The sequence below is a fragment of the Mastacembelus armatus genome, chromosome 7, assembly GCF_900324485.2.
Source record: "Mastacembelus armatus chromosome 7, fMasArm1.2, whole genome shotgun sequence".
NCBI lineage: Eukaryota > Metazoa > Chordata > Actinopteri > Synbranchiformes > Mastacembelidae > Mastacembelus > Mastacembelus armatus.
The window spans coordinates 15,471,630-15,488,346 of record NC_046639.1 but is presented as its reverse complement, the minus strand read 5'-3'; the positions used below and the strand labels follow the sequence as shown (position 1 = coordinate 15,488,346).

Sequence of the window (16,717 nt, the reverse complement as noted above, 5' to 3'; positions counted from 1 at the left end):
ACCGTGCAAAATGTTGCAATCCAACAACATTGTACACCAAGCCTGGAAAATAGAGATGACCTTATAGTCATTACATTGTTGAACACACAGGCACACTCTAAAACTCCCACATACAAGCACACACACCATGTGTGGGAAGAGGAGAAAGGCAATAAGGTTAGCCAAATGAAGAAGATGAAAATTCTGTGTTTTAAAATAGCAATTTTGCCCTTATTAATGCCATTAGTGTAACAGTCATAATGGATCAAATCAACGGCTGACCGAAGCAACTCCTCTGCCTCTGCGCTATGACGGATCATGTCGGGAGCAATTTGGGCATTTTGTGTTGATGAGTGAAGTTTCGAGTGCTGTAGTATCCCGCACTCCCCCAAATTATGGCCATATTTCATCTATATATATATATCTTTATCTATATCTTTTCTTACTTCTTTGTCTGTTTTTCTTGATCAGGTCTTTGTATCAAATTATTTATATTTTGAGTACATTTAACATTCATTTCATCTGGGCTAACAGCAGAAATGACCCTTTTGGTAGGAACTACTGTAGTTTTAACCCAGATTTAGATAATGGCATTGTGACAGTCATTTTTGCTCCTGGGCTCCTCATTGCTTTGAGGCCTTTGTTGTCACTCACACTTTGTATCCCCCCATTACCAATTATAGCCACACTGACCAGTCCAGAACAGTGCTACAGGAGAAGTTATATCTATGCAACACCATATCTTTAACTTCAAATCTTAATTTCTGTTCTCTGAACCTTTTCCACAAACTGTGTTCTCCTTATTTGTCCATAGAGTCTGTGTAATATGAGTTAGCAGTTGCTTGGCCTTAACAGGTGGTCTTCTTTTACGGTCTATTACTCTGGTAACATTTGAAAGGGTCATTCAGCTCACTAGCTAAATACCTCAGATTTGGGGAGCAGAGAGGGCCTTCAAAACAGTTGTTAGGAGGAGCAAAGAGTCAGAAGGACTGGTGGAACAGTTGCTCGTCTCCTCGTTGAGGTGAGAAATTTTCCAGCAGCTGTCACCCAGCCTCTGTACCCCATGCTTTTTTTTTTTTTTTTTGGAGGGGTGTTTTTTTCCCCTCATTTCCAATAAAGCAGAAATGAATGTTTGTGGCAACTGGAAGGGGAGGGCAAACTCCAGTGCTGTGCCCTGTCACTCACAATCTCGCCCGTGTGTGTCCTCCTCTAGAATGGTTACATGTCTCATCAGCCGCCAATCATGAGACGCGCATGAGACAAGCCTAACAGCAGAGTCTTCTTTTTCTTTCTTGTGATTCAACTGCTTAAAAAGCTTTGGGGGTTTTCTTTTAACGTCACAAAACTCTTTCCATTTGGCCATGTAGTAGCACAATAGCGTGCTTCATTTGCCTCTGTCCTACCTCTGCTCGACTACACTACCCTTCTTACTCCTATTCCCTTTTCCTCTGCCTGTCTCCCTCACTCCCCCTTTCTCCCCCCCCTCAATCCATCTGCATCATGTCGATCTGTCAGACTGCCAGTGTCTGTTCCAATTAGATTCCACTTAATACACGTAACCTCGATTAACACGCAATCAAGCCCAGATAAATCACGTCCTTTAAGTCCCCCCCCTCTACCTCTCCTCTGTTGCTTTGCATCACTCAGTTTTTCCTAGCAAGCTATTTTCACCACATATATTGGTCATAATATATAAAATCACGCACAGGCTACCCAAGCAGGTGAACTAAGCAGATGTTCTCAGTGGTGACATTTTGCTGTGAAACCAGCTGGTTTTTACCTCTCACAAGATGCTCTATGTTAGTGTGTGTCTCACTTCTGTTTCCAGTAATGTGAAGTTCCTCTTGTGTTTCCAGCACACTCTTGTTGGTGCCCTTCTCACCCCTGAAGATGAAGGTGTCTTAATTACATCTTTGGTTAAAAAGCTACAAAAGACACCCTGGGCTTTCTCTGCATTCCAGGAGGCTGTGTAGTCTATTGTCTCTGTGACCTTTTTAGCTAGCGGACAATTGGTTTGACTAGATTACAAATTAAGACACAGCACCAGGCACTTAGAAAGCAAGTCTGTTAGAGAGCAGTTCTACTACCAGCAAGTGAAAGCCACTGGGCCAGACATTTTAACCATCACATAAATGGCCACAAAGTCAGGTATCACATGCACATTGTTCCATATCTATAAAATATAAAGTTACATTTGCTTTAATGATATCTGCAAAGCCATTGTGAGTCTTTGCCAGTGGCAGAAAGGGGGAAAAACACACAAAGCTACTAGAGTTTAGGATTCAGGGTTGATTATAATTCTTTTAACAAAGTTAATAATTTACACTGTTTACGCTAATAGGAGAAAAGAGGACTGTTGAATTACCAAACAGTGAAAACCACTAAAAATACAAACTAAATGAAAACAACCCGGGGCGCTGAAAAAGCACACACAGCACTCTTGGGGTCTTCTTTTATTAATCGCAACTAAAAGTGCTAACATTGACATGTTGAACAGATTAGCCTCTTTAATAATGGGGAGGGTCAACATGGCTACCGCTGCTGATCCATGAGGATATCCTGTCGAGAGGCAGATAGCCTTTGTGTTTCATATCCTGACACCTGCTTCTATGGGTCTAGCCCCATAGAAGCAAAGGATCTACTGGATCTGGTCTTTGAGTTGACTAGCTGAGGAATATAGCAGTCCTTTTCTATCTATTGTTCAGTGTAATTTTTTTAAACTCCTTTTCTAACATTTAGAAAGATCTGGCAGTTGTCATTTGCTCTTTTTTCACAGTGTATGACTGAATGGTTACTGTTTTTGTAGCTGTGCTGTGTTCAAAAGTGGAAGCTGTGGCAGTTAGAGATCTGGCTTTGTTTCACACAGTGACAGCTTGTGTCATACATGCTCAGGCTGCTGCTGTACAGCATTAATGGTTTTAAATATCTCAGTGCTAGTTGGAGCTGACAAGGCCTGCCGGTGTGCAGTGTGTAAAAAGGGCTTGGATTTAAAATAAATTAAGCTATAAAAAAGGCTCAGGTTGATCCATTTCTTATCTCCGCTGCTGCCTTGCCAATTTCAAATTGTGGGGACAAGTTAAAGGACAAGCAGTACTCAGTATTCACAGTTTAAGACTGTGTACTATTATTAGTACTTCCTAATGAAGAAAGTATATGTATAACGACTGTACTAGATACTGTACTTGCTCAACTTCCTTGAAACTGTTGATCTCTGTAAAACCAATTAAAAAGTTGTGCGTGTTTTATTTAATTAGTATTGGGTGCAAACAAAATGAGTATTGAATAGACACCCAATAGCCCTCTGCCCTGTCTTTTTCCATTTATAAACTGTCTACAGCCACAACGTTTCACTGTCTCTTTAAGAGGGGTGACAGTTTTGACTAAGTTGAGCTATTTTTTTTTTTCTCTTTCCCAGAGAAAAAAAATGAGAATAACACTGACGGGTTTTAACAACTTCAGCCAGGCGGTGGGCAAATATAATAAGTGTTTTCGTAGACGTCACCAATGATTATCTCATCTGGGTATTTTGGGTGAATGTAGTGGATTTAGAGGCTCGTCTCCCATTGTGCTGACCTCACTGTTTAACAAACCAAATTAAATCATGGCTAAAATCACTTGAAACTCTCCCAGAGTCTGTCTCAAATGGCTAAACAATGAAAGTCTGGGAAAATTTTAAAGGGATCCCTGTATTTGTTTGAGTGTGAATGTGCATGTGTGGGTTTTGCATGTGCTTAATTGTGGGGGATGAGATAGGGGGGTACTGTGGAAATCGCGGCAAATCTACTCCTCACACTGAATAATTGGATAAGAGGAGCCAATATTTAACGCACTCTTGAGAGATTTTAAAGGACAGCATTGTGACACACTACTGTGCACTTTTCATTTAAAGTGTAGTCATTTAGAAAAAAGTTTATATTTTCTGAATTAATTTTTTCTGTGAATTGTAATTACATTTGAATATATAGAAAGATCTCAGTACGGAGAATTATCTGGAAAATCTTAGAAGGCATACATAATGACCTAAGTCAGGCTTGATATAGCTGTACTTTTATAGACAGAAAGTCAGATTAAAGGGCATGAGTGTCCCGTTTCCACAGCCTGGCAATGTTTCATGGAAAATGTGTTTTGCTACTGACACACTGCAGGCAAGAAAAGACAAAATGACACCTGTATGTTTTACAGATACATTTTGGTGATGCACCATAATAGCAAATGGCGTTCATGCCAGTCTCTTACAGTAAAATGTAAATGTAAGGTCATTAAAATGACCTTTTAAAGGTTTTCTTACACTATACTATAATAATTTGAAAAGAAACAAAATATGTTTTATATGACAACAAAATTTAGAAAACAATTTACTAAGTTGCAATCAAAGTACAACATTGCTTTTTACATGTTCCATATCATGGTATGTGCTTGTGTTGTATGTTTGCCACTATTTGCACTATTAGTACGACTGGAAGACAGAGGGATTCTTCGCCTGTCCCATTTCACCACTCACGTGCCGCAGTTGGCCACCCATGATCTTCTGAAATGAACAAAGGGGTGAGAAATAAAAAATGAATGAATGAGTGAGAGGAGTCAGTGAAGGAGTGGTGGCAATGTGTGGAGGTGCATGGGAGTGGTGGCAAAGTGTGGAGGTGCATGGAGGCGGTGGGGGGCAGTTACTGCTAAAGGCCTCAACTCCGGCAATGTGGCCTGATGTGACAGGATTAGCTAAGCCCCGGTGAGCATTGCTGGTACTGTGTGTGTGTGTCTGTGTGTGTCTGTGTGTGTGTGTGTGTGTGTGTGTGTGTCTGTGTGTGTGTGTGCGTGTGTGTGTGTGAGAAAGAGAGAGCACAAGTTAGTGTGCAGCAGGCGGTGTGCACAGCAGACTGGGAGCCTAGGACTGCTGCTTACCACCAGCCGATCCAAGACAAGACATAGGATATTAACAGTGTGTCGGCCCATCACTGCCATCAAGTCTTAGCCTTCAGCACCTAACCCCCCCACCCCTTCCACCAAAGGGAGAAAGCCAGACTATAGAACATACAGCCACGGGAGTCAAGATACAGTGGGGGGAGACACAGTGGGCGGGCAGCTGGGGCTAAAGTGAACGTGAGTTGGAAAATGATCCTATTAAATTGAATTAAAGAGGCAGTCTTCATTTACCCCAAGAATGATGGATTTGGATAATTAACAGTGTTAATGGGGACTGGTTAAAGAGGGCAAGGGAAACCAGTGATTGCAGACACAGTAAAGGGGCCAGGTCAGACCAGCGTTGTTTTCAGTCCAGCGGCCCATAAGTGACAGTCTTTGTTTTTTTGTCTTGTATCAATCCATGGTTAGTTGTTGGGAATCATTTTCTAAGCGTTTCCATATTGTGGCATATTGTTTGGAAATGTTACAAATCCCCCTAACCTCTTTCCTTTACAAGGTGTTCTTTTTCACCCCACAACTGTATCATTATAAAAGAGCAGCGGCTGTAAGATGAGCTGAATACAGCAGATCAAAGACTGTTATGCTGTGTGGTTTTGCGCTGGGCCTGCTGAGTAGCATGCATTTGAGTAGGAAAATAAAAGCAATAGGAAATTGTCGCTGACGAACACGTAGGTTTACTGTTGATATATTTTGTGGTAGTGTGCTGCAGCAGTGAGTGCATTATGCCAGTTTAATGCCTCCATCTCGGGACCTAATTACAGCACCGGTGTGTGGGTGAATTGTGTGTGTTTGTCCATGTGTATGTGCATGCACATGTGGTGGTGCGCTTGTGTGCCTGGGTTTTCACTTTGGTCAGTGCACAATCCCTATCTGCATGTCCTTAATTCTTGATGATGTGCAGGCCTCAGGCAGCATGTGTGATGGAGAGGATGCCTGTGTTCCAAGTTGAAGTGATCAGGCGGCAGGCCATGGACCCTCAACCCTCTGAAAAAAATCCCATTGCTTTGCTCACAGCAGCTGACCGGCGATAGTGTGCCGCTAGTTTCAAGTTTAGTCAGGCCTCGGGACACCCTGCCACAAAGGATTCAGATTTATAGGGCACAGTGTGTCACCAGGTAATCTGCATCTCATCTATTGCTTTAGAAATAATAGCTAATTCTGTGAGAAAAGTAGTTAATTTCATATACATGATCTTGGCTAATGCTTTACTAATCCTGTTTATGTTGAATGTGCAGCGTACGTTGTTTAAGGTTGAGTAGTTTTCTTTTGACACAGAGTTGTGGATGCAATGAATTTCAACAGTTCAACGGTAGACACACACTCAACTCTTCATTACCTTGGCTGATGTACACCACAGCTTACCTGAACCCTGATTAGGCAGAGAATGTCTTAAGTAAGGGGATCAAATAATTTTATGCTACTTTTCTCCTTTCAAAAAAATTAACACCACAGTCGCATGCATGTGTGCAAGTGAGAGAGTGATAGAGTGTGTGGAAAAAAACAATCTCATCAAGCGGGAGGCCGTTTGCTTAGCAAGAGCTGACAGTCTTTGTGTATGTAAATGAAGAATTTAGACTAATGGAGTTGAACCATTTCTAATTTTGTGATGGCAAGAGGATTTTGATTGAAAGTAATTAAGCAAGCTAGCTGTAAAATTAATTAAAGCAAAAGGAGGGGGGGGACTTTTATTGGATTGGATAGCGATATAGCTGCTGTCAGGCAGGGGGACAAATGGGGGTGACCTGGATTCTCTGCCCTCCCTCCTCCCACTCGGGACTTTTATGTCACTTTAATCTCCTTAGAGCGGCTGGTGTGCATTTGTTCGAAATAATCAAGGAAATATGGTCAGAAATTGTCAGCTTTCAGATCTAATTTACCTGACAGCCTCGCAAGTGTGTGTGCACACGTAAGTATGCATGTGACAGTGGCAGGTCCTTTTTTCCTTGCCCTCTCCTCAGCTTTGTGGAAAATGCTTTTGACAGTCCTGAAGCATCTTGGTTGTCGAAGGGCGGGGGAGATGAAGAACTTGGGTGGATTTAAGATGGACATTTCAATGAGGCATGTTTGGCCCAGCTTAGCACCTCTGACACTGTTGTGTGCATGCACCACACCAACATGCTTAATTGCCTCTGTAACATATTCAGACTCAGTTTGGCCACTGTACCAGCACTTCTCAGCTTCTGTTGTCTGCAGGTAGCCTAAATGAGCAGAAGCAGATTACGGCCATGACAAAGCCTGTTACAGCTACTTAACCAGTGACAAATAAGATTGGCCAGTCCCTCACAAATAGAAATGGAACTTATTGTCTTTTTAGTTTTAAAATATAGTAACATCTAAATAATGTTTGAAACAACACTCAGATTGTTTAGCCTTTACCATTTTGTCTTATAAGCTTAAATTCATGTGTCTGTATTAAAAATATCAACCACCTGTGTAATTTGCGCTAAACTAATAACCAGTCATAAAATAGCTCTGCTAATGTCCTACGACATCTATATGGCTTTGCACTGTATGGGGTCCATATTAAAAGTCCACAGGGTTTCCCATGATTCCACAGTGGGTGAGATGCCACTTCCTCTTAAAGCTTCTCAATGCTCGCTGTTGTTCATGACATAGGGTCTCTGTGTGACCCTCAGTACCCCCTGAAGACACAGTTAATTAAGGCTTCGGCCCAGACAGCACTGCTGAGACTCACCCACCACACCATCGTCTGCAACTGCTTCCACCACTTCCCTTCTCATCTCTGCAGCCACCAGAGCCTCTGGGAAAGCAGAGCGCCAGGGCTGCAGCACCATCAGGGCCCCTAACGGGATTAGGAGTCCTCTGAATATGGGACTTCATCTCTAAAATACTCTCACCTACCTACATCTGCCAAAAGGAACCCTCCCAATTCCAGCCCTAGTCCTATTCCCATCTCCTTCCACTCATAAGACGGCTCCACCCAAGCTCTGATTTATCAATTAATGTAATAAAAGGTAGAACAAAGAGCTTTCTTTCCCCTACTCTGTAATTAGAGGGGGAGATCTCTTGAGGACTGGCATTCCTTGGGCCCGAAAAACATGATTCTCACTCTCCTCTGTAGTCTACCGCCACCACTCAAGTGGAAACACGGCTCCTCGATGTATAAGGGTGATAATGTAAATGTAACGTAGTCTGCCAGGAAGCCCGGCACAACCTATTTTGCACTAGCTTTATCTAAGTGTGAACAAATGAATGTAACATTTGGAGCAGTGAAACATTATTAACTCTAATTGTTTCCTTTATAACACTATACATTCACTGTCACCTTCGCTTTAGGTCTCACGAGTACATGCACTATGAATCATTCTTGTCGCTGTCCCTAATCTAACACATTACGTGTCACCACACACTGTTAACAAACGTGATAAAACCACCTGAATTGAGAATATCAGGTATGGCGTCTGCCTATGTGTGTTTTTGTCTAAGGTGAGATACAGTAACATTAGACTTGTGTGTGCTTGTGTCTTTCTCATGCTTCTCGTGTGTCTACACGTGTGTAAAAGAGAGAGACAGTGCGCCTGCTTTCACAGCCACTGGAGCTTTCGATAGGAATTAGTTTTACAACATATGCAAATGTTCCCCCTTGAAAAAAAGGGGGTCTTTAAGTGACAGGTTGATATGTGATTAAACGACAATTAGAGTGCTGAAAATAAGTGTCGGCAGTAGGTCAAGCACTGGACGGCTCAGCTAAAAGGTAGCACACTATTGAAGAGAAAACATTCCCAGGCGTAGGCCAGGAACAGGACCCAAAACAAATTAGAGAGGTGAAGGGGGAACAAGGTTGGCACCGTGTTCCAATAAACCCACAACAAAAACAAGTTCTGTGCTTTGCCTGAATGACAAAACACAGACTATTCATGATCTGAGTAGGATACTTTATTCAGTCAGCCAGCACTGTTACAATCCCTGTGAATCAAGTTTATTATGTAAGGTATAGAGTATTTTAGCAACATGCTCTATCTTTAAGGGATTCCAGTGTGTGAGATGTGATGTGATCCCCACCTTTCTCTGATTTTAACGTTCAGTGCTCCCGGCTCAGATTAAAGTCAGTTGTCCGCCCAAGAACAGGCTGCAGCCCTCACCTCTGCTGCCCTTTAAGTTAAAACTACTGACATGACGTGTTCAGCATCTTTCTTAGTCACTGTCTTTCCTCTAACAAAAAAAAAACAACAAAAAAAAAAAAAACACACACACACACACAAACATACAGGCAGAGACATAAAAGGGCTCACGTGTATTCTGGTAACAGATGGCCCTGTCCCTATAATCCCCTTTGATGCTGTGGTGGGCAGTGGCTCCTAAACATCTCTGAAGCCAAAGCCCCAACAAAACTTGAGCTACTTTTCCTTTAACTGACCCCAATTGCCAAGGAGCTGTCAGCTGTCAGACCTGGTTAAGTGTGTCTGTACTGGGGGAGACTGAAGGGCACAGGTTTCTCTCTCTCTCTCTCTCTCTCTCTCTTTCTCGCTCTCTTTCTTCTTTCAGCTTCCTGTTTGTTTTCTGTCACAGACGGTTCATTCCACCTCCATGACACAGCTGTGAAAGCAGGTTGACCGTGGTACTCTGACTTGTAGTAAAGACGGCACTTATTTCCTCCCTGTTCTTTCCAGAAGACGAAAGAGTGAAGCTTTAATATTGGAGTCACAGATGGCAGGAGGTGGGCTAAGAGGCTTAGATTTCATTGAAGAGCTCATCTTAATTATTGTCAATTTTAAGAAAGAGGCTGTTTTCACCTCTTGTGCAGTCTATCTCTCTCTCTCTCTCTCTCTCTCTCTATATATATATATATATATATATATATATATAAATATATATATGCACGTGTGTGTGCGTGTACATAATTAAAGGCACTTTGCGGCAATACTTGCTTTCTAGAGACAGTTTTTTGATGCTGATGAAATAAATCTTGTATCTCTAAAGAAAGTGGCTCAATCTCTGATAAGATAAAATCCTCATGATAGTAATAAACTCACTAATAGAAGAATCTAACAAGTACCTTTAAACCCTCTTTCACAAAGTACTAAAAATGACTGTAGTTTAATTTTTAACCCTATTATTATAGCTGGCCTTTTTTTAAATATTGCATTTTTTAATTTTCTCAAAACCTTTGTTTTACTATAGTCTCTGATTGCCAACGCACAGACCTGTGTTAAACACCCTTGATTAAATTGAAGATCACGCTCCCAAATGTTTGAGTGAACCAGTACTATGAAGCACTTTGCTTTCTTATTAATTTTGTACTGTAAATAGAATCAAATATGAACTTGTGTCTTAACCTTTGTCTTAAATAATTTCTTACTCCTAATGTAGATAGCTCTGTTCTCGAGCATGTAATTGGAGGACAGCAGTTAAATGTCTCTTCAGGTTCAGAGGCAATTGATTGCTGCAGTCTCTTCTGTTTCGTTTGGAAAGCACCAGATTCTAACACAAATGGGGGAAATCCAAATTAGTGCTTGCTGGCTATGTGATTTCAGTGAAATCCTCTGTAATGTTCAATTATGTATTATCATTTGACAGCTTTGGGGGATAATCATCACTAAGATTTGCTCACGTTTCCAGCAGGTCTGCTGAGATGCATGTACGTAGCTAATGGGATTGGGCTTTTTTGTCTATCCCTCTCCTGTGGCGTTATGGGGCTGGCAACTGAACTTGAACGGATGCGCATGGTGCTGAGTCGTGCACAGGACTATTTCAAGACTGAAATGCGATTGTTTTAATACTTTAATCCACCTGTCCTTGGCATTCAGGATGTTGCAGAAGTCTCCTAATTATTTCAGTGCCCTCTATCATTCCTGGTCGAAATGCAGCAGAAACAACAGGACCGTTCTGTTGATAAGAAACTCCCCTTTAGTTTATTCTTTAAATTGCTTTTGAAGGAAAAATGTGGTCGTTTTACCTCAAGAAAGAAAGACCATCTTTTTTTCCAGTTTTCAGTGTTGATGAACTCCCTTAACATAGAACTGAATCTTATTTCAGAAATGTATAGCCTAATTGAAAATTTAAAAATGCATGTATGCAAAGACGATCTGAAATGCCTCAAATCACTTTAAAGAGCAAGCCATTAAACAACCAGAATTCTTGAAATTGTCCCAGGTTCCAACCACCATAGTATGCAAACACAAATATTTTCTTTTAATTAAAAAGGCCTCATCTCGCTGTATCCTCCCCCAAGCCTGCTGCCAGCTCTCAACGACCCCCTAATGCACACACACCGATGTACACTGGTACACACACACACTATTGTAATGCTTTATTCAAATCCAGACACACTCACAGCCACATACATACAGCCAAAATTGTGAAAAGTGATTAAATGTGTTCTTGGCCATGGATTCCTTTTGACTTGCTGTTAATCTGTCAGAACCTAGTTGTCAGTTGAGAAGCAGGGACACCAGCAGTGATGGCTGCCCAGTTCACTGATAGCCCCCTAGGGACAGTTAACCCTCAAACACCTCCCCACCTCCAAAAAAAAAACAAAAAAACACCCTCTCATGCAGTCTCGCTCCCCACTTCCACCCTTCAGTCTGGTCCAGCCTTCCAGAACCCATGGTGGCACTAAAAGATTTGGTGGTGGGGGGGGGGGGGGTGTTGAAGGACTGGTAGTTTATGTACTGTATTATATGTGTGTTTGTGTGTGTGTGTCTGCTGGTTTGTGACTGTGGTGTTGGTGGTGTTTGTGTATATATGTGTGGTTTGGTGGGGGGTAGTGGCAGCTTGATAGTAATGCATGTTGATGGTTTCAGAGATATTTCATTTCAGAAACAGGGGCCTCATTAACCGTAGTCTTCATCAGGCCAGCAAGCAGCGGGCACATTAGGGGTCCACAGGAAGTTAGAGTACAGCAGGAGAGTGCATTAGGGAGGCCTGGGGAGACACACTCCCTTGCTTCCCTTCAGTTCCACTTCCACCTCCAACGCTTTTCTATATCTTAATGTACCTTTCAGAGGAATTTGGATAGAGGTCAATAATTATGCTCTTTAAATTATTCAGTCGAGGTCCTCTGTAATTGTGCTTTTTAGAGCTCGGACATTGACAGCATGGTTTACTGCACCACGTTTGGGGCATGGCCTGACCGGATGAATCAGTATAAAGTAAGAGAACGGCTGTGAAAGTGTGTTTCATTGCTCTCATCACTAACTGATGTGGAAGTGATCTTCATTTCTGAAAATTCAATATGTGTTGACAGCGAATAAGCAAATTAACTCATTTGCTGAGTGAATTTGTCAGCACATCAGGTTTGGGTCTCTTTTAAACAGGTATCGGGACTGACTTGTCTGTGTTAGGCATGTTGGTGTCAGAGATCTAGCACACTACCAGCCACTGTTTGAGAATGTTTAGTTTGGGACACAACTGTGTTATTTTTGTTGCAGGAAAGTACAAACTGCAAGGATGGCAAAAAAAAAAAAAAAAAAAGCCCCACCAAACTTTGCCTACAAAGCCTGTCCCTGCAACGTTTGACTACACATGATAACATCACTGTCCACACAAGTCCTCTTTCAGCTACAGATTATTAACACAACACTGAAAATGGCAGACAGCATTTCAGTGTTGTCACAGGGTCTAATATTTATATTTATCTAGTTGGGAGAGGCACTGACAAACATGTCACACACCTGCAGTTTTGAAGTACATGCTACTGCAGTTTGGTGTCAAAGAAAGAGCCTGTACAGTAGAGTTTTGTTGGGGCGAGAGGAAGACTGTAATTACTGTCTGGCGATTCATCTAGTCACTGCATAAAATAGTGTTTATCCAGTCGCCTGTGTTTCTGTCGTGGCTGAGGGAGGGGAGGGTCATGTTTTGCACAACTGAGGCAGCTAGGTCAATCAGGAGAAGAATCGTGACTCCAAAACATTCAGCCTTTCTTTCTTTTCTCTCTCTTCCTCTCTGTCTCTCTTTTTCTCGCTGTCTCCCGCCCTCTCTCTCGAGTTGAGAACTGCTGCCTTAGAGAATGAGATCTCCCTTTCTCCCCCCTCTGACACACCCACACACAAATAAACATAAAAAGCTAATTTGTTAGCGCCCTCATTTCAGAGGCCTAAGCACCTATTGTTGGTAGGGAAAAGTAATGCTTTGTCAAATGTTGGCATGTGTTGCAAACATGGGGCCTTCAGCAGCAACAGCAGCAGCGTTTCGTAGAGTTCAGGCACATTGTCGGCACATGAAGAGAAGATGCTTTGAAACAAGATTAGCCTCCAAATGGTCCTGCCCCCCCCCCCCCCCCCCCCCCCCCCCCTCCCCCGAATTCATACTCCTGAGCATAATGTTTGTGTGTGTGAGCATATAACTGTGTGTTCCTGCACTAAGATGTTGAATGATCAGATCCACTGAAATATTTGTGGGCCTGTTTTCTCACAGAATGAGTCTGGGTGCCACGTGCTGTATATCACTGTACAGTGAAGGTGTGTGTACACATTTGTCCTGCCGCAAGGCCCTATTGTCTGGCACATGGTTTGGCTTGGTTTCGTAGGCCAGAAAGCACACATCCCTGTCACTGAGGCTACCTCCCCTTGGCTTTGGGTCAGGGTGACACTAGGTAGGGGGAGGAAAAAAAATCCATCACCCTCACACCCTGCCCCCGCAAAAATGAATAAAAATTGGAAAACAACATGCAAGGTCCACCTAATACAGGAACACTTGCAATATGCTGATGTTTTCTTTTGCACACTGTGTTTGCTAAATTGCCTTTGACTGCGTGCATCAGTAATGAAACTTTATGTCCTTGTGGAGAGGGCAGCAAGTCTGTTCCAGTTAGGACCGGGACGATCTCTCCTGTCTGGCTTTTGTAAGATTTTTTTTTTCTAATACACGTCCTTATGAATAAATGAAGCCCATGAAGTCATTTTTTCCATATTTGTGTAAATTGCTTTAAAAGCATTTTATCATGTCATAAAAAAGCGCAATTGATCTGCTGGGCTTAGCCCATTGGACAGCTGTGTGTTTTGTTAATGGCCACTTTGCTCCAAGCAGCTTATTAAAAAATTTATATATAAATGCTAAAATTGCATACATTATTTAGATACAGTAAGCATTTTTTTGTTTTGGTCAGGCAGGGAGGGGCTGTTATCAGTATGGAAATTTACCATAGTATATTATCTGCTGAAATATAGTAATATATCTGCCCAGACACATATGTGTCCTCCTCACTGCACCCCCACACATGCAGAGGCGCAGGAAAAAAAGTATATATTTTTTGATGACTTCGTTTCAGCAACCACGGAATGTCACCCATATCCTGGTTGATTGTACTTTCGAGTTTTATGATGTTTTTCCATTGATTTGTTTCCCCGGCGCAGCTGCCGACCTCTATTGAGGGACGAACGTAATCAGCGCTGACGCAAATTAGATGGTTATTCGTTTCGAAAATTGACAGAAAAACAATAAAAAAGATGAAATGCTCCCAAATCAATAGATATAATGAAATTCAAATAATCCGAGAGATGAGGTCTCCATGGCAACTGATAATGTGGAAAAGAAAACAATTTAATAAAGGACAGACACGCTTTGAAAACAGATTGGGGAGGGGGGTGGCTGTAAAGCGGGGAGAGGAGAGCAGAGCAGAGGAGAGAGGAGGTGGGGAGATGCAGGGATAGAGAGAGGGAGTGAGGGTGGTGGAGGGGTGTTTGTGGCTGTAGTGGTTGCTCTATAGCTTGTTTCCCCCGGCGTGTGAAGGATCTGTGTCTGTCCCAAGGACACCGGAATAATTAGAAAAGCTTTCAGGCCAGAAAGTGCAGATTCAGGTTTTAATGCACAAAATTATTTCAGGGGCAGTGAATCGGAAAACCATTTGTTGGTGACCTTCCTGAGAGGCCTCCCCCTCCCTGGTATGGGGCAAGATGGAGGCTATGTGGCAGCACTGCCTGAGTTATGGCATATTTGTGTTTTTATAGAGGCAGGGGGAATGGAGTTTGGGAAGTTGGGAGGGGGATGTGGGTGTAAATGTGTGTGCATGGTTGTGTTTCAGTTATGGTTGTGTGTGCATGTGTGCATGAGTTTGTCGGGGGGTGGGTCACAGGGAGACCTTCATGTTGTGTATGCGGGTCTGTCAGGAGTTTGGGCAGAGGGAGGGAGAGCAAAGACGAGAAGAGAGAAAGGGGGAAGTTGCAGATCCGGCTGTATTTACAGATCAGTTGTCAAAAGCAGCCATTTAAGGGGAATGCGCCCGTTCCTGCACAGTGACAGGCGAGGTGCCTGTTTAAAAGCAAAAGACAACTATGAACCTGAGAGGGAGACAGTCAAACACAGGCTTTTTCTGTTGAAGACAGACAGAGCAGGGGGTGGTGAGGGAAGCGAGTGGGTGTTAAGTGACTTCATTTGTAGTCTATTTAAGGTATGTTTTACTTGTCCTTGTGCTGCTCCGCCAACATCTAATACAGGGGCTGCGTTCTAGTTAGCACAGCAAGGGAATAATGATTGAGTGCATCATTCTTATTTCCTGTAAATACAAATGACTTTCCTTCATCTGCCTAAAAACCTTTACTTGATTTCAGTCTTGCTGTCAAGGGAGATTTGCTACTGATGCAAACAGTGATAAGAGTGAACCAAAAGCACAGCTCTGTTTTCCTCATTAGCTTATCATGAGTTGAAGTATGTACACTTTCTCGTGGCTGTATTCAACATCCGTGTCCTGCTCTTTTAACATCCTATTTTCTTTATTACTCTTTGTCAACGTTTTGACACAGTCTGGTTGGGCGTTGGAGCCTTGTCTGTCAAGTAGTGACTACCATTTTTGTGTCATTAGAAGGCTTTGTTTGACTCAAATAAATGTGATCCACCCTCTGTTCAAATGATACCTAAAGCAGGTCCAGGATATCACATCATGAATGTAGATACCCTTATCCGGTTCCAGCCAGCAATAAATGGAAAAACAAGTCTTCAAACAAAGCTTGACCTGATAGTTATGATTCTGATATTTTAATAGCATAGGATCTTGATCGGGATCGGTGCTTTCCTGTAATATACACGTCATAAAAGTTGAGCAATATTTGATAAAAATGTGGGATCAAATTCCATGTAGTGTAATCTTAGACCTTTCTCGTGCCTAGAATTATTTTGTTGCTTAATACACAATTAAAGTGTACAAACTCTGTTTGCACGGAGTGATTACTTTCTTCTGTCTACTTTTAAATAATGGTTTAATTCTACTTGTACTTGATTTATATGAAGCATTTTCCACTTGTTAACATGATGTTGCACCCAGAAGGTAATTACAAGGTTATTTAGACTCTGATAGGTAGATTTTCTTTTCTTTTACTCGGGGGAATCGGCCCTTCTTCAAAGGCAAACAGAGATCTGACATTCTTCAGCTGGACAGCTAATATTCTCCAGTATTGATAGTGCAATGTGAAAAGTGCCCTAGAAGTAGAAGAGAAACTAGAAATTCCCCACTGTACCCTAGCTAAGAACCTTCAAATCTAACATGCCAGTGTCAATGAAGACTGTTTTCTTTTTTTAAATTAAAAAAAAAAAAAAACTTGGATTGAATAGGGAGCTGAAATATGAGAGCCGATAGGCATCCGCTGTGTGTCTGTGTGTGGATATGTTTGTGTGTACAGGCACAGGCACACTTTCACACACACGCACATACACACAAGGCACAAAGCACATTATCACTGTCAACAGCAGCAGTAGCAAACAGCGGCAGTTGTTCTGTGTGGGTATCTGTGTTGTGTATGAGTGAAAGTGTGTGTGACCCACAGTCTCTCTCTCTCTCTCTCGCTCTCTCTCTCTCTGTCTCTCTCGCTGGCTGCTGGCTCTGAGGGACCCACTGTAAGTCAATCTGTGTGCTCATATGCTGTGT

The 16,717-nt window shown here is 42.3% G+C and overlaps 1 protein-coding gene across 1 annotated transcript in view; it reads left to right on the top strand.

The window, feature by feature from the left end:
• casz1 (castor zinc finger 1) overlaps nucleotides 1-16,717 on the top strand; it is a 75,064-nt gene that overhangs the window by 11,176 nt on the left and 47,171 nt on the right. The gene's annotated exons all lie outside the window — the stretch shown is intronic.